At 41.9% G+C, this 22,721-nt stretch overlaps 1 long non-coding RNA gene across 1 annotated transcript in view; it reads left to right on the plus strand.

The window, feature by feature from the left end:
• Positions 1 to 4,747: 4,747 nt before the first annotated feature.
• LOC108445560 overlaps positions 4,748 to 22,721 on the plus strand; it is an 81,399-nt gene continuing 63,425 nt past the window's right edge. Inside the window, exons 1-2 of the long non-coding RNA XR_001860453.1 lie at positions 4,748 to 4,887; positions 12,734 to 12,825. This is a non-coding gene — a long non-coding RNA (uncharacterized LOC108445560). The remainder of the gene's footprint in view (positions 4,888 to 12,733; positions 12,826 to 22,721) is intronic.

Raw genomic sequence — 22,721 nt, forward strand, 5'->3', positions numbered from 1 at the left:
CCTGTGTCCTGCGTGTGGGTACCTGAGGTAAGCGTGGCCGGGAGCGAGGCTGGCGCTGGCTCCAGCATCATTAACTGGGAGCCTGCTGACACTGGCCATTGATCCAGCAGCCAGCACGGGGCCTCTGGGCTGCTGAGTTTCCTCCCCCAGCTCCTGCTTCTCCCTGGGGAAACCCAATTGGAAGAAATGACCCACTTGCCTGGAGTTCTTAGAAGCAGTGGGCAGTTCACTGTGAATTGTCAGCTCGAGCAAAAGGGCAAAGGATCATGTGGGTGACCCTTATCTGTTATTGGTGTTCTGCTGCTGTAACACTGGGCCATCCCTCACGATGTCACAAATCCCAAGAAGACCTTGTGAAACTCCCCCAATGCAGTAACTGGGAAGCTGTCATCTTTTACAGTTGCAATGATACAAAAGCGTGGTGATGGTTTTGAGCTAAAATGCTTTTGAAAAACAGTTCTGCCTGTTTAGTAAGTGTTTATGATGTTAAGCAATCTATTTATAAAACTGTATTTTATTTGAGAATTGCTTTATTTTTTGTTTTCTGAGAGTGCACATGTTGATGGTAGTGGTCCCAAATGGATAGAAGGTGGATGTTCAGGTAATATCCATGAAATGGAACATATTACTTCTCATATGTGCCATATTCTTCCCATTTATTGTTGCCTTCAGTCTTGGATGTTTTCTTTAAACAGCACTGACAGCTCTAAAAACTGCCACAGGTTTTATAAAGGCAACTTACACATACACTGTGTGTTCTAACACAGTGTTGTATGAGAGTTTTATGTATGTTTTGCAATTAATGACGTATTTCTTTTTCTCAAAGAAAGTTAAATTAGTTTTTTTTGGTTTGTTGTGTGTTTTTTTTTTTGGGTTTTTTTTTTTTTTAGTAAGAGTAGTATCCAAGTGCCATTATAACAATCAGAATCCCCCTGTAACTGAGTGGTGTGTCTGTGTGGGAATATTTTCTGTATTGAGCACAGGTACACCTGCAGTGTGTTCCCTTACAGGTTGATTTGGAATGCTGGCAGCCATTTGCCTGCAGCAAAGCACCTTCCAAATTTATAACTTCTTGCTTTATGGGGCTCTTGTTGGAATTTGGCTCTTTTATTTCTTCATGATGTTTAATTTCTGGCTTTGCATAGGACCATCAAGCTACTGCTAAAAGAACTGTAGATCATAATTGTAATTTATTTCACAGTAATTGAGCATAAAATTCTGTGCTTAAAATGCAGTTCTAAAACACAACTTCCTTTTAAATCAGACACTGCAGTTCTCTCATAAACTTTAAAATATGGTCAGCATTACATCTTTACATACTTCGTAATTTTATGCAATGAAAACTTGAAATAGAAATTCTGTTTAACTGCATGAAGTACCTCAGAGTTTAAATTGCAAAGAAATCAATCGTGTTCTTCAGACCTCTCAATAATTGTCTTTATATTCATTCTTTAAGGTCCTTGCTAAGTTGAAATGCCGTATTTCATTCCTGACATTTAATCCATTAAAATGTCCTTGGAGATGTATTATTCCCTTAAAATAATTTACGTGTACCCTACAATGAACACAGACTGCTGGAGGTATTTCAGAATAATTTTTGCTCTGCTCCAGAACATAAATAGGAAACATACACGTGCCTCATTTGAAATTAGTTATATAATTGTCATATGAAAACCACGTCATCATGGTCTTGGGACTACTTTATGTTGATGTAATTGGTAAAAATAAAGTATCAAACTCTTAACAGGTCAAGATTGCATGAATTAATATTGTATTGTTGATGTATTTGGTAAAAATAAAGTATCAAACTCTTTAACAGGTCAAGATTGCATGAATTAATATTGTACCTTTGGCTGTTCTGGCTTGTGTGGCATTTTGTTCAGTTTGTAAATGAATAAAAGTGGTACTTCTGAGCTCAGTCTGCCTGGAGTTGTTAAGATCCAGTAGATCTGTCCATCTGCACTGTCAGTGTGACAATTTTCTACCCGACGCTGACCCGTGAAGGAGAGGGAGGCTGGTTGTGGGGGAGGCTGTGGGATGAGCTCCCCCTCCCCGGCAGCTGAGCTTGTGCTGCCTCTGCCAGAGCTCTTGCCTGGCCACAGGGTGTGTTACAGGCAAAGACATCCTGCCTGGGTGCTTGGAGGCGTGTGGCATGGGAACACTTGTTCCATTGAACTCATGGGTGCCCATCTTTGACCACCATAACGAGACCTGATTATTCACATGTACTGAGCATTTATTATGTGGATGTGGAATATTGTAGACGTTTTTAAACTGGGTAACTGAAAAAATCATTTGGCTGCCATTGGAAAGCCTGATCTGCTGCTCAGTATGGAAAAACATGGCACACTTTTACCCTGATGACCCTGCGTTGTACAGGTTGACCCTAATTATGTCTCACTTTCCATTTTATTTTTGCGTGCAACTTGCACAGTGCAGGTTTCCATCATGTTCCAGACAGATGTTCCCAGGCAGAACGCTTCACAGCAAATTGTCTGAGTGAGCAGGAGTCCTGGTTCCTGCTCTTTCTGGAGTGGAGCCAGTTCCTACAGTGCTTCTGGCCCTTTTTTAGCATTCCCAATTTCTGTGGGTTCCTGCATTTCATGCTGTGCTTAGCTGGTGGTTCTGCCTTTTACCCTTAGCTTTGCTCCATCCTGTGCTTTGAGAATCTTCCCTTTCAATGTTACACCCTTTTCACAGCATCTGGCTTGGTAACCTTGTACTTCTCTTATTCTCCTGTAATTTTGTGCTTGCTTTCTCATGCACCTCTGCTGTGATTTGAGGGTGAGATGACTTTGGTGATTCCTTTCCCCGTCTCCCCAGGGGGACGCAAAAATCTGTTTCCATTCTGGGAATCTGGTAAAATTGCAAACTACTTTGCCAGGGTCCTGGTCTGTCAGAAGGTGGACCAGGAGCCGCTGAGCAGGCTTTATGTTAGCTCAGCTGAGCACAAAGAATGATCATCAAACCATTTGCACATGGCAGCTGTCGAGAAAATTGAGAGGCCACAGTATGGAGGGTTTGGAAGGGAAAATTTGCCTGAGTGAAGAGCTCAAGTTGTGCTCCAGGACAGTCTGGGATTAGATCTTAAGCAAACACTCTTGTGAAGAGTATTTGCACAGCATTACAAGGAACAAAACAATTACCCAAAGGATAGCACCTTTCAAAATAATTGCTATAATTTGGCTAGTACTAGTAAACTTGCTGTTTCCTCTGTCTGTATTGTCTCCATTAAGACTCACTGCACAGCAAAGCAAACAGTGATTTCTTTTTCCTGAGAGATGATTTTGTTGATAAATATGGATGGTATAAAAAGAAGGATTTTTCTGTGCTTTTGTAACAAATACACTTCTCTGTAATTCAGCACTAATCTTTAAGAATAAAGGAGGATCCAGGCAGGGACTTTTTTTTTTTTAATAGCACTGCCTTTTATTGTTGCCAGCAAAGATAACTGCATGTTTGGCTATAGTTCCATAATAATATTTTTATTAGAACATGTAGTTTCTTTAGCTTTTCTTTCATCACAAGATCTTCTGCCCTGAAAGGAAAGCATAAAGAGCAGCAGTGTTTTGCAGAATCATATTTGATCTGAGATAGATGTTGTCTTCAGCACAGCTACCAATACACAAATACTGAAATGCTTTTAAATCCTTGAATCTGCTTATGAGATTGATACTTACATTACTCATGCTCACTTACTTTTGTGGATCAATATTTCACAGTCTATTTACTAATACAAAATGAATGTTTCTATTTTTGGCTTAAAATGTGGTGGGTTGATATGTTTTTTTTTTTCTTTTCCCAGTTTCTAACAAATTGCTGCTTTTGATTTTTCAGGCTTGATGGGCCACTGGCATTGGCAGGTGGTGGAATGACACAATGCAATATGATATGCCAAAGTAGTTGGGCATCACTTGTCATCTTGTAGACAAGTGAGGCAGAGGAAATAAGAGAATACATGAGTCTCTCAAATATGCAGGCAAAAAAGGGACATCTTCCATAGGATAGAAATCTTTTTCTATAACTGCCTCCTTCCACCTTTTCCCCAGAGTGATTCAGTTTCTTGTGGTATTTTATCTACACAGTATTTGAGGTATGAGTAAGGAAAACATCTTACCTGTAATAAATAGCTCCATGTATAATTTCACTTTTCTTTAGCTTCTTTTTCGCTTTCTGAAGTGCAAATAAGAGACCATTAAAGATAGTAAAGATATAAATAATGATCTTTAATGTTGCAGCCTATGCTAAATGCAGTATATAAGCATATACCCTGCTCTAAAGAATTGCTTAGTTCACTGTAGTTTCATAGTGTTTGCTTGGCTTTTGACCACCCAGGATTATTCATTTTGTTTCAGGCAGAGCCATACCCCAGTCATTTGTCCAGTTATTCAAAAGTACAAATGCTTATGCATGGATTTAAGGGGGAGCTGTCTATGAACACGTTTCTTGATTTTTGATCCCTCTAGGGCAGCATGGTGACAAATACTTCGCAAGTTTCTACCTCAAGTTATCTGTTTTTTCCTGAACTTTGAACTCTCCAAAAGCTTTATTAAATCTATCACAAGACATTGGTGCAAATAGGAGGAGATGGAAGAGCAGCCTGTGCTTGTCCTTCACCCACCTGCGCAGCATGTTCTTCCCCTGTGAGTGTGCAGGGGAAGGGTGAAGGGGTAAATGCAAGCATAGGAAATCCTACAAAGTAACACACAGCCTGATGATGCCTACAGCTCCCCGGGACAGCCCCGCGCAGGGCCAGAGCTGTGTCCTGGGAGTGCTCAGCTGCACAGCTCCTGGCCTTGGATGCTCCTGAGCTCTGCAGCGGGGATCCAGCCCCGGGGCAGGAGGCTGCTAACCTCGCCCGTGTCTCGTGGGACACACCTGGTGCAGGTAACTCAGTTTGCAGCTGCAGGTCGGGATGCAGATTGGGCTCCGGGTGTGACCGCGGAGGAGAGGCCGTGAACTGCTGTGCCTTTGCGTGGCAAAGGGCGCGGAGAGGGCGCAGCCGGGTGAGCGGGCACGGCCGGAGCCCAGCACTGCGCAGGAAGAACGAGACTTTCCCGCGGTCGGGCCGTGAGGGGATGAGAGCCCAGGGGCTCCTTTTTGGGGGGTCCCTCCTCAGCTCGGGCTGTTTCTGTGTTACTGTGCCGTGAATAAATGGCTTTATGGAACGAGACTAAGGCTCTGCCAAGGGAAGCCTGGTCTGACTGAGGGGCGTGTGCGGGGAATCAAACGGGACCCCCCGGTCACTGGAGCCGCCCGCCGTGAAGGGGCTCCGGCCCCTGCAGGGGCGGCGAGGCCTTGGGAGTGTGACTCGGGAATGGTCCCACGGGGAACCTTCCTTAACTTCAAATTAAGAAAAATGCGCTTAGGATGCTGAGGAAAAGGAGGGGCCCAGCTTAGAAGGGGAGTTTCCTTTGTGTAGTAAAGGTATAAAATTCCCAAGGATGGTTTTGACAGTGAGTTCGTACAAAGGTTCCTCCAAAAGTTGGTGTGGTAACTTTTTCTCCCGACTGCCCTACTTTTGGATTCAGCACACTACGTTTGGTGCTTGAGGTTGTTAAGGATCTATGTCTTCCAGATTGCATCTGCATTGCTAAAACTGCAGTCTGGTTCCTTTATTTTGGAACTTTCTTCATCTGATCTAGGAGCATAATATTTTTAAAGATCTGTCTTCAGGTATGTCTACTTCTACAGTTGCTTTAAAATAAATTTTGGAACAAACTTCATTTGGAAGGAAAATATTATGCTTTCCATTATTTTTTCTATAATGCATTATCTTGTGTTTGACTATAGTGAAAAATATTTCTTTTCTTCTGGTATAGGTTGCTCTTTTTTTTCCTTTTGATAAATGAATTTTGCAGTTCCTCACAGTTTTCTCCAATTCCGACGGTTCTTAATGAATCTGTAGTATTTGCAAGTATTCAATCCTATTTTAATTGGAGTAGTATTTATGCAAAGCTTAGCATTCATTCCAGGTTTGATGTTTATTGTACGCTGTGTCATAGACTGAGGCAAAAGCATTGCATTTTGGGTCACAGCAGGTTTGGATTGCATTTTTGTTATGATCACAGGCTTGTTTCATGCTTTGGGGTGGTGCTGATTTAGAGAGAGTGGCAAATGCAGTGTGCACAGCGACTCAGTAGTCACCAAGGCCTCCTCACCTAATCACATCCTTTGCTTTTTAAAAAGTCTTTCCTAGAAGGAGCAGGTGTTAATTGCACATATTGAGGACAGCCGTCATGCAACAATATACAAATGTGTCAGAAAGAAACCCTTTTAAAGGGCTATTTTACATTTGTGTTTTGAGTGAAGCTTGGTTGCAAGCAGTTTCTACAACACAGGCTGGACGTGCGTGTCTTTGTGGCTGGCTGACTCTTGGTGCTGCTTGCATATTGCCAGTGGTGGAGTGCCTTTAAAGCTCATTTTATATCAAACTATCAATCTTTGCTGACTTCATTTGACCCCAATTCAGTTTCCACTATAGCTTTAGCAGTACTCTGAGGGAAGAAGGAATTAGGAGATGGTGGCCTCTAACTGGCTTAATTTCATTGGCCCAGTTTGCATGCACTGGGGGCAGAGCATCCCACACCATCGCTGCCACCCTCTCCTGCAGCAGCAGGAAGGTATTCATGCCACTGTGCCCCCTTCCAGGGGGTGGGAAGCTGTTCCTTACCCTCTACAGGCCCTTGGCACTGCCAGTTGGATATTCAAAGGTGGGAACCATAGTTTCACAAAATACTGTATCTTTCTCTGTGGGTATTAATTTTAGATGTGTTTTGGTAGCAATGAAGTTTTCTCTGGTTCCCATACTGGCCTTATAAGGCAGTGAAGGAGAAAAATATCTGTATCTACCATATTTGTTCCTTAATCATGAGGAATATAGAGGCAACCTTTCCATATATGCATACTATCCCTGCTGAAAATTAATGCTAAAACTGCTCTCAAAAAACTACACAAAGGAAGAACTTCTAGGGTATTCTTGAAGTAAGCTGTGAGTTGAGAATTAGAAACCCCCTGGCCCAGTAAGAAATGGATTTTGTGGTCTCTTTGTACTGTTAAAATTTCTTTTGGAAAGGAGCTCCCACTGTCTAAAGTACCATAAGGTTTTACAAGTGTTCAGAAGATGAAAATGCTACCAGATGTTAAGTTCAAGGAGCAAGTTAACTACTGTTGTCAGCCGGAACAGCTTGTGTTCGATAACTTCTCCTTACCTTCTCTCCCTCTCTTCCCCCACCCTCTCTGTTCTCTTGACCACAGCAGCAACCAGAGTGCCCATCTCTTCTGCAAGGAAACTGGCGCTTCACTCACACAGCTGAAGGGAGAAATCTCTGTCTTGTACAGGGCATATAATTAAGTTGATGGTTGCTTGGATTAGCAAAGTCTTTTACTGAAATGGGTTATCCAGCTAAACTGCTGTAGTTAAATATAGTTTACCTTTAAATGTATATTCAATAAGCAGAAGAGAAGTCTCTAATAGCACAGTGAAAATGTATTAGGAGCACATGAAAAGGATTGCTCATGTCCAGCACTCTCACCTTAGTGCTGCTACAATGCTGCTATTTTTGCCTTAACACATTTTTTTTTCATAATGTGATTCAAATACATAAAAGGTGCATGGATTTGAAGCACATCAGAGGTAATTTCCTCCTGTGACTCACTAATCAGCTCTGGTACTTTCATATGTACAGCAGGAACTTTCAGACAAAGGTAAGATTAGTAGCTAAGCAGACAAAGAGGAAATGGAGGAAAATAATAGTAGTGGTGAGTACATGCATCAAGTAAGTGTGGCCCAATATTTTTATGTCTTTTTTGATAGATTGCTTTGGATGCTTCTGGGCAACATTGAATGCAGCATTTTTTCATCTCTGTCCCAGAAGGATTATTCCAATGGTTCACCTTAGATTCTGCACAGAATATTACTTTGATACTGTAATAGCTTTGGAAATGCTCTTCTTTGATGTCAAGAGCTGTATGGAACTTTTCTTTTGATTAAGACACACTTACACACTTGAAAAACCTAATAATAGATAAGAAAAAAGAAAAAGAAAAAATGATCATCATTTGTGCTTTATTAAACTAGATCTATGGGAGAGATGCAGAACATGTGTGCATCTGTATCCCCTGTCTTGATCTGTTATATTTCTGTTGGAAACCCTCACAGTGTGTCTGTCTCTGTCTTGAATAGCCCAGGAGCCTATTTTTTTTCCCCCCTCTTCATTTTATGACTTTCACCTTTCTTCTGCCAATGACTGCTTGCAGACTGAACAACCTGGCTGACAACTGGATTATTATATCCCCCCTTCCCTCATCCTTAATTGATTGTCAGTGATTTATTGCTTACAATTTCAGTTTAAAACCTAGCCTGGTCCATATGAGGAAACTTTGTTTTCCCTGTCAAGGGGTTTAATTGAACTGGCGGCCAACAATCTGACTTTGTTCACTTGTTGGCAATCAGTGCCACTTCAGGGAAATAAATGGCATACAGTCATGCCAAGGTGCCCAGCCCCTGTTGGCTGTATCTGCAGCCAGAGCTCAGGGCCAGTGTCTGGCACAGTTCAGGGCTCTTGGGGGAAAGGCCCCTGCGTTGCTGTGGCACATCTGTTTGACATCCTGTCCCACAGAGCAGCCACTTTTAGGTCAAAGCCATGTTTTGCATGAGTTTAGGAGGTATTAAGTTAATTTGCCATTTGAATGGGTATTGAGATTTGCACTGAAAACATAGATTAAAGCTCTCATTCTTAATAAAAATATATTTACCAAGAGTTTTTTAATGCTTTTGCCCCAGATTTATTCCTAGAATGATCTGCTCCATTTTTGCAAGTTAAACTTGTAATTATTTTGAGAAAAACTTAAAAAAATTTTGCTAATCCTGCATTGTTGGGAAAGAGGGAGATTGGTCCAATCTTAAACAATGAAATGCCTTTTTTTATTCTGTGCTCTGCAAGTAGGCTTTTTCTTGTGAGTTTATTTTGCTTTGAATCCAGAGTCACTGGCAGAATTGGGCTGAGATGTAACTGGGCGAACATTCCAATTTTAGATGTAGGAACATAGTGTACATCAAAGATGGCCATTTTAATAATTTTAACTCAGAAAAAATGAGCTTTATGGAAATAAATATCTACTGAAACAGAGGATGTGCTTTTCAGCAAAGCAAATTTGGGGTGGTAAAAGTGGCAGTGGAACAATATAGTGACCTGTAATGCAGATTAGGAAAAAACCTCAGGTTTTTGGGATTTGTCTGCCTGTGGCCAGAGCTGTGCTAGGCTACAGTGGAGTTATAAAAACAGAGGGGACTAGTGAAATATTTTCTGTTTCAAACTTTACTCTCCTGTCAGGGAGAGTTTCAAGCTAACACTGAGGCTTCATAGGCTTTTAGACCCCTGCTGCTTCTCGTGGAAGCTTCGTACAAGAGGGGCAAAGCCAGAACATCGGTTCATACCTTCACAGCAGTAGATGTGATTATTTGACTGCCTCTTCATCCCCATTCATGGGGCAAGGCTTCCAGAGAGCCTTCGCTGCACCCTTCGAGCCCTTTTATCCAGCACAGGCACCTTCCCAGACTCTGGGGTGGATGTGCCTCATTCCCTGCAGTTTGGGAACTGTGGCACAGACTGAGTTCAGGCTCTCCCTGGTGGATGAGCACCAGGGATAATTAGGAGGCTAAATGAAAGCTGTGTGTTCTCAAATACCCCGGCTTGCCCTAAGCAGTGTCTGGGGTTTTGCTGAGCACCAGACAGCAAAGCAGACTGATGTATCCTGAGAGCTGTACCAGGAAATACATCTTGCAGTGCTCTCTTTGCAGCATTTAGAGAAGGGTTTGATGAGGCGCAGCTTGATGATTATTTTTGCTAAGAATTGCCTTCTCTGAAGAGAACAACTTTAGATTGGAAACTTAGCGTTCTTTATGGTATGTAGTCATACAAGGTTTTAAACTTGGTTTCAAGTTAGAGGTTTTGGGGGCTTTTGAGAGTTGTGTAATACAACAGGCCAGACGTTATTTGAAGGGGGTTTTGTAGTCTGTTGATATTTTACTTTTGCAAGCATTGTAATTGTTCACGTGGCTAAAGGAGCATCCTTTAACTGTTCAGATGGAAATTGCTTTTTCCTACAGTTTTTTACAGTTGAGAAGAAGAAACAAAGCAAGGATACAAAAAAAAAAATCTTATGAAAAAAATATCAAGAAGCTTTAAATATTTAATACTGGCCTAAGAGAAACGTAACATAAAATAAAGGAATGGAGTGAAGGAGAACAGGAAATATTGGCTTTTGAAAGACCAAGTTAGCTTAAGACAATCTCAGGTCACAAAGAATATCTTTAGTAGCCAGTATTGGTGTATAAGATAGGTCATCCCATGACACTCATCAAGAAAAGAACCAGACACAAACCTAGATAGTGAAGTAGGAAAAAATATATATATATGAAAATAGGTAATATATGTGCTTAGGAGACATTGAGCCAGTAGCTCAAAGATTATTAAAAAATTGGAGCTAGCAACTGGTTGGCTACATTATCCCTTAGGATTTTATCCGTATTAATTGTCAGGGGCTTAAAATTTGTAGGTCCAAGAGATCACCTGCAGCCTCACAGTACTGGCATGTTTGTTTAGCCGTAAGTGCAGAAATGACTTTTGGAGAAGTCATCATCCTGTGAAGAGTGAAGGCAGAGCATGTCCGTGTTATGTGCATATGATTCCAGGTGGGAATGGAAGTAGCTTGGGCTGGCTTGGCTCTGCCTTGCATCCTCAGGAGACAAGAAGCACCACTGTGCAATGCTGCTGTTTCCATGGACCTTCTTGGGCTGCAGGGGCACAGCTGCCTCACCATGGGCTGCACCTCGGGCTGCAGGGGAATCTCAGCTCTGGCACCTGGAGCACCTCCTGCCCCTCCCTCCTCACTGATCTCAGTGTCTGCAGAGCTGCTTCTTTCTCATTCTCTCTTCTCTCTCTGGCTGAAGCTTTTGTTGTGCAGTTCCTGCCTGTCCCCTAAATAGGTTGTCCCAAATATGTCGCCACCACTGCTGCTGGGCTCAGCCTTGGCCAGCGGTCTGGAGCCAGCTGGCATTGGCTCCATCAAACTTGGGGGAGGCTTCCAGCAGCTTCTCATGGGAGCCACCTGTCGCCCCCTGCTACCAAAACCTTGCTGTGCAAACCCAGTTCCCTGGTCTGGAGTCTAATCTGTCAAAGCCTACTGTCACATCAGCATTAATGAGCCAATTTGGAGGTATGTGTTTAAATGGTATTTCTAACTGCTAAATGTTTTCTTCTTGCTGAAAGTGTACATGTTGATAAGCACCAGCCCTGAGCTTCCAGCGAGGCAGGGATGACTGAAGCAGATCTGTGTCTGATGGGATGAGAATGAACCAGGATAAGGACTCTGCCAGGAACTGAATGTTTTGGGAAGAACAAAGGAGTTACCCTGATTCATGTGCCACAATCAGCAAAAAAAGTTTGATTTATGAACCCTTGTCCAAGACCTGCAGCCTTCCTGGAAAACAAGGTCTGATGCCCTCTCAGTCACATCACTGAGGAGTAGCACCCTCAGATCCCCACCCCCTCTTATTGCAAGGTGCTAGCTGTGGTGTCTTACCTAACTTTATTTTCTCTTTTCTGTGCATTCAGGATAACTCTTTTGTTCCATTTTCAGCCCACACGCTGACACAGCTCTCCCTCTCTCTCTTTCCCCTTACACTGTTTTTTAAGCATGCTGTAAACTTATTCATTCCCTAAAGGCAAAAGCAGCTATCTGAGCAACACTTTGTCAGCATAATACATTTACAGAATGCATATTTATGAACCTTTGAGCCTTTATTGTTCCAGAGGGCAAATAAAAAACATGAAAAGTAGCAATATAGTGTTTCAAAGGTCCCTCAAGGAAAACAAAAGTAGTTGGAAATAAATTTAGGGAAAAAAAGTTCTTCTCCAGAAGAGAACCTTGAATTAACACGTTCAAAATATGGGGTGGGAAAGACTAGTCTCTTCTTCCACCTATCCTCCTAATCCAACTTTTAAGAAATTTTAAGCTTGAAAAATGGTTTAAAGCTTTACAAAATCGTATAAATGGCATGGTTTAAATATATAATAATAAACCAGAATTTTTAAAGCAGCATGTCTTGTTCAGTCATAATAAAGTAAAAGAGTTTTTAAATGGAGATGATTGTCTGCATTGAAGCATATCACACAGATGATCAGTGTGGTATGTGCCACAAAATTGCTACAGAAAAAAGATAGCTGAGAAATCAATAAAATGCCCTAATTGTTGTTATTTTAATTGACTCTGGGTTCTCATTAACTTTACAGTGTATGCCTCGACTTTTAAAATTAATGGGTTGCTACTCATTATTGCTGATAATAAAATAAAGCTGGTTAGGCAGTATTTGTGTTCTTACATGTGTCCATTAACTCTACTGCAATCAAAAGGTGGGAATACCAATGCTCCTAGATTATGCACCCAAAAAATTAAAACATGAAGTGTTGTCTCCATGAAGAGTCCCATTTTAAAACAAGTGTGTCTGCCTCTAGATTTCATCCAAAGCAAAAACTGGAGTGTGTGCCCAACAGCAGAGAAATATTCCAGAGCTGTCTGGCTGCAAAACTGTGCACTGTGCTCTGGGATGACCCTGCTTGGATGGGAGGTGGGACCAGATGACCCCCTGTGCTCCCTTCCAACCTGACCCATTCTCTGCCTCTGTTATTTTGTGAAACTCAGTTGGACTCATCTCTATTACTTTAATTAGGGAAGGAGAGCTGCCATGGAACGATGCAGAACCCCACAGACAGCAACAACCAGCCAGGGATGAGCCAGGAGCTGCAGCGCCTCTGCCATAAGGTACCAGATGGTTTGTGTGGAGGGATGGGACTGAGGGGAACATTTGTTTCCTGACTCTCACAATTTCACCAGTGGATGCTTCCTTCCAAAGGGCTGGTGCATGTGTGGCCATACAGGCCATTCCTGGGGCTCACAGGTGCACTCAAAAATCTTGGGTGGCTCAAAGGAATGAAAAGGATCAACTTAGTATAGGACACTTTACTGTGAGCGTGGGGTTTGAGCTGGGGGTTTTCTGCTGAGAGGGTGGGTTTCTTCCCCAACATATCGTTTCCGTTATAATGGCACACTAGAAAAAAGGTGGGAGAGTTGCCATGTGGACATTCAGCATTGTGCAGAGAGGCAACTTTAACTTTTATGTACGTGTTTAGTATGTGTATGTGTGTTTCAGTAGTCAAAATGCAGCTGAATTCACAAATTGTTTCACTGCCTCTAAGGCTGCATTTCTGGCCATTATTTGCAAATTACAGATTTTTTTTCCCCTTCCTTCCTCAAGTATCACTCTGTTTTGCCTTGTGTAAATCCTGGACACTGAGAACCCCAGGGAGGGGAGGTGGGGACAGTTTGCCTCTGAATTCCACTTTCCAGTGAATTGTGGTAATAATTTGTTAAACATGAGAACAGCTTGAAACATTACAATGACTTAGGAATAACTGCATAGGTTACCCATGGTTCAGGGACCTTAAAAAGAAAAAAAAGTAAAAAAAAAAGTGTAGTTATGTTTCATTAGCTTCTTACATTTTAGGTGTCACTGGCAATGTTACTTTGCAGCAAGACATCTGTAATACCAAATGGATATTTAAAAATCACAAAAGAAGCTAAAATTAACTTCTTGCAAGTTCTACAAACACGTTTGCCACTGGTGAGTTTTCTTCTGGCATGGGGAGGATTCAGGCTGCCAAGACTGGGCAGGTTTCTCCTGGCTCTATTCCGCTGTTGAAAAGACGATGTCTTTTAAGGGTATGTAATCCCATTTATAAATATTTTAGTGGAAATAGAGTACAAATGAAGTGTTAGGAAATTAGGATGGATTGTGAGCCAAGGGAGCAGAAGGAGGTGCAGTGGGAGGAGGGTATCAGGGATGCTGTTTTAGCTCCATGTTCTCTGCACAGAGGGAGCATCACAAGGCAGACTGTGATCCACCACTGTGGTCCTGGTCGGGCACTTCTCTCATGGGGTGGGGGCCTGGGTATTGGGTCTGAAGTGGGCTAAGCAGCACCTGCTGTCCCCAAACTCCACATGGGGAAGTTCCATCAGAGAAGGCAATAATGGGGAAGAGGGGGAAAACCCTCAATAGACTGAAATAAAAGGTTATTTACCATATGCGTCACAAGTGAGGCTTAGCCTGGGACACACTCAGGAAAACCAGGTGAGGTAAACACCCGGTTCCTGTTGTCACCCAGACCCCCATAGATTCCTTAAAAACAAAGAAAGAAAAGAATCCCCAAACCACACAAAGTCCCAAAAAGACAGCCCCTCCCCCCCCCACAAAACAACCAAAAACCCAAGCCTGTGGCCATCACACTTCAATGAATTGCGGGACTATGCTTTTTACTCCCATTCATGCTGCTATTGCCTCCAAAATAGGACTGTGGCTGTTTTTACCAAAACAGGAGGTCCTTACAGACAAAATGCTGTGAATATACAAAATCTCTTACTAAGGTGGAAGCCACCTTAAGACAAAAAGATTATTAAATGAAAAAAAAAAAGAAAACTCAGTTTTCTGTTTCCTGGCTTTCTAAACAGCTTTTCAAAGCTTTTTCACCAATGTGAATCAAGCATAGACTATTTACATTCCTGACTCATTGTGAGAAAGAGTGATAAATGGAAAGATCCACAAGTTAAAAATGTACATGACTGCGCTGTCATCTTTAAATTCCCCATACATAGCAAAAGTGGCAGGATGTAAATATGAGGCATTCTAGATCAAAGCCATAAAAATATGAAGATATTATAAAAAAATACACAGTGAGTGATAGTAATGATAAATATTTTAAATCCAGTAAAATGAAAAACTATAGGAATCTTACTATTTCAGTAGTTGTAAAATTGGATTTCAGAGTTCCAGATTACACCAAGTTTTCTGTTAAATACAGGTGTCTAGCACTGAAATAATGAAAATGAAACATTTTACATTATTTATATGAAATAAAGGAATTAAGGGATTGTCATCTTTTCACAATTTGCTTTTCATAGAAAAGTAGTAAAAGTGTGGGAAAGGGGCCATATTGTCGCTGCAAAACAGAGACTGAACTGGGCTTCCTTTATTACAATGAAATTTGCTGTCCTAAGAACTTACATATTGTTCAAAAAAAAATTGTGGATGTAGGTACTTCCCTCTTTTTCGTGGTCAGATTTTTATTAAATAACAAAGTTTTGAACATTATACTTGAAAATGAGTCCTATCTGAGAGTCAGGAAGGTCGAAGCAGTTAGGATCAAAGAGCAGAAACTGAGCTGGGACAAGTTAAGGACTTTTAATGTAATATTTGCTTTGAGGGCTGCTACAGTATGTTTTAAAACTTGTAGTGTTAATATTGTACCCAAGGTGATAACATTTTGGAGGAAAGCTTCTTAAACTTGTCTGACATGTTTGCTTGTAAAGTTCTGGTTGGGCTGTGTGCCCAAGGGCTGTGCCTGGTGGCAGAGGCTGGCTCTCAGAGCTGCCCGTGGTCGGTGTCGTGTTCCCAGTCTGCCATTCCTTGTGGTTCTTCTGCTCTCCAGTTGTGACTGTGTGAGTAAGCTGGAAATGGAGCCTTTTCAATGGAGTGTTTCCTATGTCCAGCCCCTGCCAAAAAGGCATTTGCCCTTTGAAAAAAACCTTTTGCTCTGTTCATGATTTGACTGTGCATCAGTGGCTCTGCTGTAAAAATGGAGAGGCTGGTGTGAGAGTTAAGCCAAGTCCTAGCACTGCCTGTGTGTGAGGAATGAGTTGAAATAGTGCTCCTGAATTACACGTTTCTGTCTGAGAGAGCTGTGTTTCTGAGACATGGTGCCTCCAGTTGGTGATTGCCTTCCCTGGCTCCTCCTTCTGTGCCTCCTTATTTAGTGCCATTTGGAAGAATGGGGCCTAGTATTAGCAAGGATTTGCTTGAGACTGCATGCCAAATTAAAGGGGGAAAAATGAAAAGAAAGTTAGTTTAGAGAACATGTTTATTTGAAAGAGACCATGCAGTTTTTGTTTTTGCTGAGAGCACGGTAATATGAGATACTGGGAGCCTAAGGTTCTAATGATATTATGCACCTAAGGTATTAAAGAGTCTGTAAAAGTGTGTCCAGCCCTATAAAATAATTTTCCTAGTGGAGGTGGTACCAAGACAAATGACAGCCTCCAGTGGTTGTCAGCTCTGAGGGCTCATTCCTCTGGAGTGCAGCTGGAACTGCCTCACCAGGAGGTAGATTATTGCCAATAGTCTCTGCTGTGCATCTGCTTTTTTTTGTTGTTGTTGCTTTTTTTTCCCTCCAAGTTAGGTCAGTGGCTGCCTTTTTGTCTCCTTCCTTCCCTGTTTTTCATTTGTGCACTGTAGGGATACACATATTGAATGAACTGAGGAAAAAACAAGGAAGAAAATTGGTAATCCTGGCTGATATCCCCAGAGTTATCACCAACAGGTTAGACAACTGTGTGAGGAGATTTTAGGGAGTTATTGTTAGCTGGTTGCTCTTACATATCCTTTTTTAAAGGTAGATTAATAGTAAATATGAAGATTGATATTTTGGGGAGGGCTCAGTGATCCAGCTCCTTAAGAGCAGAAAATGAGTTTGGTTGAAGGGTAGAGAGCCTTTTGTTGCAAGCTTTCTGTGAGCAGGTCAGTAATACCGCCCATAGGCTAAATCAAAAGCACTGTGCCCCTTGCTCAATAATTAAATGAGCTCCTCATTTCAGTGGCAGTGTCTAACACAGGCTGAATCCAGCAAGCCCACCAGCTGTGTACTCGCTCACACAAAGTTACTGCTATGATGTTGGACTGAATTTCTCCCAGTCATCCCAGTCTTATTAATGCCTCAGTGTGGCATAAAGCTTCATTCATTATTCATAATAATCCAGTCAGAGGGCACTCTGAGACCTGATAAATTCTCACCTAAATGACAACAGCTGACAGGGCCTAGGGTTTTATAGCCTTTCTCTTGCCATAGCAAGGTGCTGTGGGCAAAGGTCCAGAATTATCCTCTGCTAATGACCACTGTGATATATGAGCAGCTGCTGATTTTCTGACACAAAGTCTACTCTGCTGAGCATCCAACCCACCAGCCGTGAGCAGCGGATAAATATCTGACAGGCAATATACTTCAAGAACAGATCACGAAAAAAATCTGTCTCAGGTGGGAGAGAATAAAAGGGTTAATGCTGTGCTGGAGCACTGCAACATCAACAACAACAAAAATATCCTGGGGGCAAAAAAAAAAAAACCAAAAAAGACCAACCAAACCAGAAGTCTGTAAATTCTGGCTGTGCTGATGTGGAAATGAGAATACGATTCCTACTTCTGAAAACTCTTCCTTTCTGGCCCCCAGAGGGTTGAATAATCATGACTTTAGAAGCCTGTAAATTGCTTTATAAAAATCAATAATCATCTGCTGAAGGATATTAATTGCACTTTTTCACAAAGGGAAAAAGCTTCATAATATTTTATTGGTTTTTAATGGGCTCTTTGATACCACAGGAGGTAAGTGAAAAGCCTCTTTCTTTTGTTCAGGCACAGATCTAGCTTTTCAAAGGAATGTATGTACCTATTTGAGTTTTAACTTCTCCCTTGTGTTGCGGGTTCAAATTAAAAGCAGGTGGAGTCCTTTTATTTAGTCCTTCTGTTTTACCTTCAATGGTGAATATTTCTCTATTATATCATCTTTTCTAAGCTATATTGATAAATGTATGACTTCTCCTGTGTTTCGTTGCCATGCAAATTGAGAGGTTAACTCTGGAAGTTTGACCTTATTGACATATAGCAGAAAAAAATCAAGCTCCAAGTGCTTTGAAAAGATTCAGGACTGACCTGGCCAAGTCTGATATCTTTTGCTTGTTAAAGTAAGTATAGTGAGTACTCATTTTTCACTGTGCCTCATCTTTGCTTTAGAATAATGAGCTTTTGAGGCTGTTTCATGGTGCCATTGTTGCATTTTCCACATCCACAGTGTTGGGTCTCTAGGCCAGGACGACAATTGGTTGTTCTGCATAAGAGCTTTGCTCAATATGAATTTCTGTCCACTCCATTTAGCACCATTCAAGTGGCAAAAACAGGCTGCTCTGGCCTGAAACTGTGGAGAGATGGAGGTGAAAAGGTGGTCTTTGCATGGCTGAAATTCAAGGCTGGAAATTTATACTTTTTCAGTGGCGTGACTCTACTCTCTCCAGGATTTGTATGACATTAACAGAGATCCCCAAGGTCAATGAGGATGGTTTCACCTCTTCCCTCCTTGTGGCACCTTCTCGTTAATGGAGATGTGGACTTCACCCAGTTCCCAGACTGAACCAGTAGGTGGGATACCACCAGACAGAAGTCAGGTTAGAGGAGCTGGGTCGAGTCTGGCAGTGATCCTTAAGCTTATGTTATGTTGTGAACTCAGAACTTCTGTGCTTTGTGGCTGTTGGGATACTTCAGGACTCAACCATTGACAGCTGCTTTCATCACCCTGGTCCTGCAGCACTGTGACTTGCTTTAGGAAACAACCTTTGAGGGCCAAAGGCCACAGAATTTTACGATCTACTGGAATTATAGGAAAGCTTAATTTTCCTGTCTGAAGTAATTCTGGCCACCTTATTCGGCCTTGTTTGGAGAACAAGTATTTCTAGTATTTCTATTAAAAGTGACAGAGACTACTTACATATGAGGTGTGCCTGAACTATAAGAAACCTCAGTATATTCCAGACAAGTTTAGGCTTTGTTATGGGCAAACATTCCTGGAATATCCCATGGTTGCCAGAGCAACCTGCAACTGTAACCAAAACATTTGTCACTCTTGCTGGGTTCTTCTGTTGGCCTCCTCAGACACTTCTTCCAGCAGAAATAAACAAAATATGACCTTTACTCAGGGTGACCCACACGGAATATTGACTGAAGGCAGCCTGACCTGCAGTTTTCCAGGCCAAGCTGTCAGGTTTTGCAGTCTCCCTCTGCTGTCTTCCCCAATGTCTTCATTCGTTCTCCTTGTTGCTGCTCCCCTGGATGAACAGAGTTGGTCAATGGGTTCCTTGTTTGAGTGTTAGGAAGGTGATGGGGAAAATGTTCTGATGGATGTGCTAGACCAAGGAAGACTTTTTCGTGTTATTTTTTCTTGTTGAAGTAGAATAGAAAGGTATGCCATTAATCCTTATGGACTCGAAGAGTTGCCTGTATGATTTTTTTTGACTGTGCAGTCAAATCGCCTCTAATGTGGGATTACCTCACTCAAGAGTCCATCACCGAGTGTCTCCCTGCTTTCTGCCTGGGGATTTACTATGACAATTTTTCAAATGCTTTGTACCTAAGTGTGAAAATGGTGGTTTTCCTTGTGGTTTTGTGGCTTAGTTAGATATTCTTTTTTTTTTTTCCAGTAGAACATGCATGTTCAATTTCATCTGCTTGAAGGACCTGGAAGTTACTTTTGTTTAGTTGACTCAAAATTTCCCACTCCCATAAGCAAGGACAGACAAAATATGGACTAAAAATACTCAAAAAACAAACTAAAAAGCATTGAAAAATAAATTTATTAGAAAATAAAGGTGTGTTAGTGCATTCATTAATTGCAGCCTATGCTTTTGAAGATCAAACTCTATATTTAAATGTGAACATTCACAGAATCATGGAATGATTTGTGTTGGAAGGGATCTTAAAAGATCATCTGGTTCCAGTTCCTCTGCCATGGGCAGGGACACTTTCCACCTTCCACTAGACCAGGTTGCTCAAAGCCCCATCCAACCTAGCCCTGCTTCATTCAGTTTCCTATCATTAAAAGCTTTGTCCACAGATCTCAAGTTTTCCTAGAAGTAATTTAATAAAAATTAATGAAGGAGAGCAAAAGAAGAGAGGAAACTACACCCATCAAAGATGTACTCAGAGGGAGAAGACAGTTCCATCTTAGTGCTCCCTTCAGGGTGAAGATTTTGGTCTCATCCTGCAGGCATCATGTACACCATGGAGCAGGAAATAAAGGACTTGATTTCTCTTGTTCTCTGACTTATGGTAGGAGTCCTGCAGAAATTTAATGGTAAATATTTACCATGGGGAACTTCCCTTTTCTTTTATGGTCTCGTGTTTTGTAAACTGATAAATGTAATAAGGAAACAATTCCCTTTGGTTAAATCCCTCGGTTCCTCACAATTGGGAATTCTGTTCCTCAGCCATTTCCATTGCAGGGCTCTCCCAGTAGGCAGTTTAGTTTGCCTCAAGTGGAAAACGAACAATTTATTTGACAGGAAGAAAACCTCACAGCTAATCTTCTCACAATTAGAGGGACAACAAGGGCTATTTTAACAGTCTGTAGACAATATTTTTAATTCTGGTCAGTTCTAGAGCTCCTGTAAGGCTTCTCAGCCATTTAACACAGTTCTGTAACGTGCCCGTGGAATGAGCTCAGTCCTGCAGTGATTCCCATCTTGACATGTGGTAGTAAACACAAGGAAATATTTTACCTCATAGCATTGTATCACTACTAATTTTCAGTTAAAATAAAATATTTGAGTGAGGTTGCCATACCATTAGAGAAATCAAATGTTCCTGGGGTGTCCCCAGGTATTCCTTTCTCTCTATGGACTCTCCTTGTAGATTTTTGTGTTCCCTAGGAGGCTCTCGTGTTGCCATTCCAAGCCCAAAGTGCCAGGAAAGGTATCATTTTCATTGTGCTCACTCTCTCATCTTGGTAGTTAAGAGCTGTAGCTAGTTAAGAGGCCAGAGAAATTCCTGGCACTCACAGGGGGCCTACAGCTATTTAAATGAGCACCTGTGTGGGTTTTTTTTTGTTTTCTGGGAAGCCATTGCACAACGTCCATGCCCAAGCTCTGCTGAAGCTGGGTGTTTTAAGTGCCTGACAAACATGGTGTTGCTTCCAGCTCAGCGTGGTGTGCAAGCAGCAGCCCGCACCCTTGGCTTGTGTGGAGCTGTGACTCCCGGGAAATAGAGAGCTTACACCAGGCTGACCTGGATCTGCAACACAGATGAACAAACTGGTTGTGCACAGGTTAAAGCCTTGCTCACATATGGGTCATGATATATTAGCAAATACCGTATTCTTCTCTTCTATTTTTCTCTATGGAAAAAAACACAGAACGAAAGCTGAATTCCAAATTGAAACCTGGTCAAGCTGAGTGGCTGCCTCCCTGACTCTCGGCCATTACCAGAGGTGGGATTGCTTGAAGTTAGGCTCTCCAGTGTCACAGAGTGTGCCAGAGCAATCTGGGCAGTTGGATACACCCGTGTCTCGTGTTGGTGCTCTTGGGGGGGAGTTGTTTTTTCTTGTTTCCTATAGTACTCTGCAGTGCTGTGAGTGCCGAGCTGTTTTTGTGCTGTGGCTGAATGGGGACTTTTCATTTTGAATTCAAGATTCTGGGAGATAAAAAGGCAAGTATTTTTTGACAGTTCTGTGGTTTGTCTCTAGGCACATTGGGTGCTGATTTTCATTCCAATACATCAAGGCAACTGTCTGAACTACAATCCAAACAGAAACTCCTCCAACAACAAACCACTAATATCACATGTAGTTCCAGTTGTTCACACTTTCTTGTGCTCTGTCTTTCCATGAGATCTCACATCCCCAACCCACTGCCTTGGGCTAATAGTTTGTAACAAAGCTCAATCTCTAAAATGTCCTATATAAATGGAGAAGGGAAGATCATAAAAGAGAAAGATGAAAACATTTACCACTCCAGCTCCCACACTCGGAGTCTCTTGAGTTTCCTGATTCATCAGCCAGTTAGGAGGGCACGCAGTCACCCATGCTGCCTGGCTGCTGTTGCTCTCTCCAATGCTACAGGGTACCATTCATCACAGACTGCTAGCTGAAGGATGCAATGTCAATGCTGGCAATTGATCCAAGAAAACCTGCGCATGTTATTGTACCTCACTAAGGGCCCTCTTCTTTTCTGCCTTTCCTTGTAACTGAAAAAATTAACCCATGAGGTTTTTTTGTTCGGATTGTAACAGGGAAAGTAATACCTGCAGGAGGAGGAAACATTGTGTTCAGCCCATCCCTATGTCCTAATCTTTATTTAAGGCTGTAAATTAGGAAAAAAAACCCCCGAATATTTGCTGTCTTCTAGCATATGTGATTTAGAACAAAGGAGGTCTGGGGGGATTATCAGCTTGTAAGAGTATATATTTGTGTGATAATTCGTGTGAATTACCCAGAAGACAAAAGAAGCACTTGAGATACAGCATTGATCTTTTGTACCACCACGTGCATTCATGTGTTACACCTTGGGGCAAATCCCAGCCAGGCTCTGGGGAGGGACAGGGTTGGGGTGGGGTCAGAAATACTGCTTTTCCTAGGTCAGCAATCCTAAATGTAATTGTTGTTCACAATAACACGCTGTGAAGTACCCACTCATACAGACCCATAGGGATGTTCATGAAGTAAGGTACTATTAATAGGGGCTCATGCTTTGACTGTGTGTTTGGAAATCTGGAAGTGAGAAAGGAAAGATTCGTTGGTAGTTCAGACTCCCTCGGAGGGGGACAGGAAATGCAGAAGCAGACAGTCTATAGGGCACCAATTTAAGTCATCCCAAGTCAACCATATCAGTGTACTCTTTGGTGTTCACTGGCTTAGGTATGTGCTTACTTCCAAGGAACTTGCCGAGTCAGGACTGTAGGCAGTGTCCTGTCTCTGGTCCCATAAGGTACAATACCAAAGCAGGAAGTCAGGCAATTTTGAGGGGTTTTCTTTATAGCAAGCATTACATTTTATAGTGGTTTTCATTGAAAAATC

The sequence above is a fragment of the Corvus brachyrhynchos genome, unplaced genomic scaffold (genome assembly GCF_000691975.1).
Source record: "Corvus brachyrhynchos isolate BGI_N302 unplaced genomic scaffold, ASM69197v1 scaffold101, whole genome shotgun sequence".
In the NCBI taxonomy this organism is placed as follows: Eukaryota; Metazoa; Chordata; class Aves; order Passeriformes; family Corvidae; genus Corvus; species Corvus brachyrhynchos.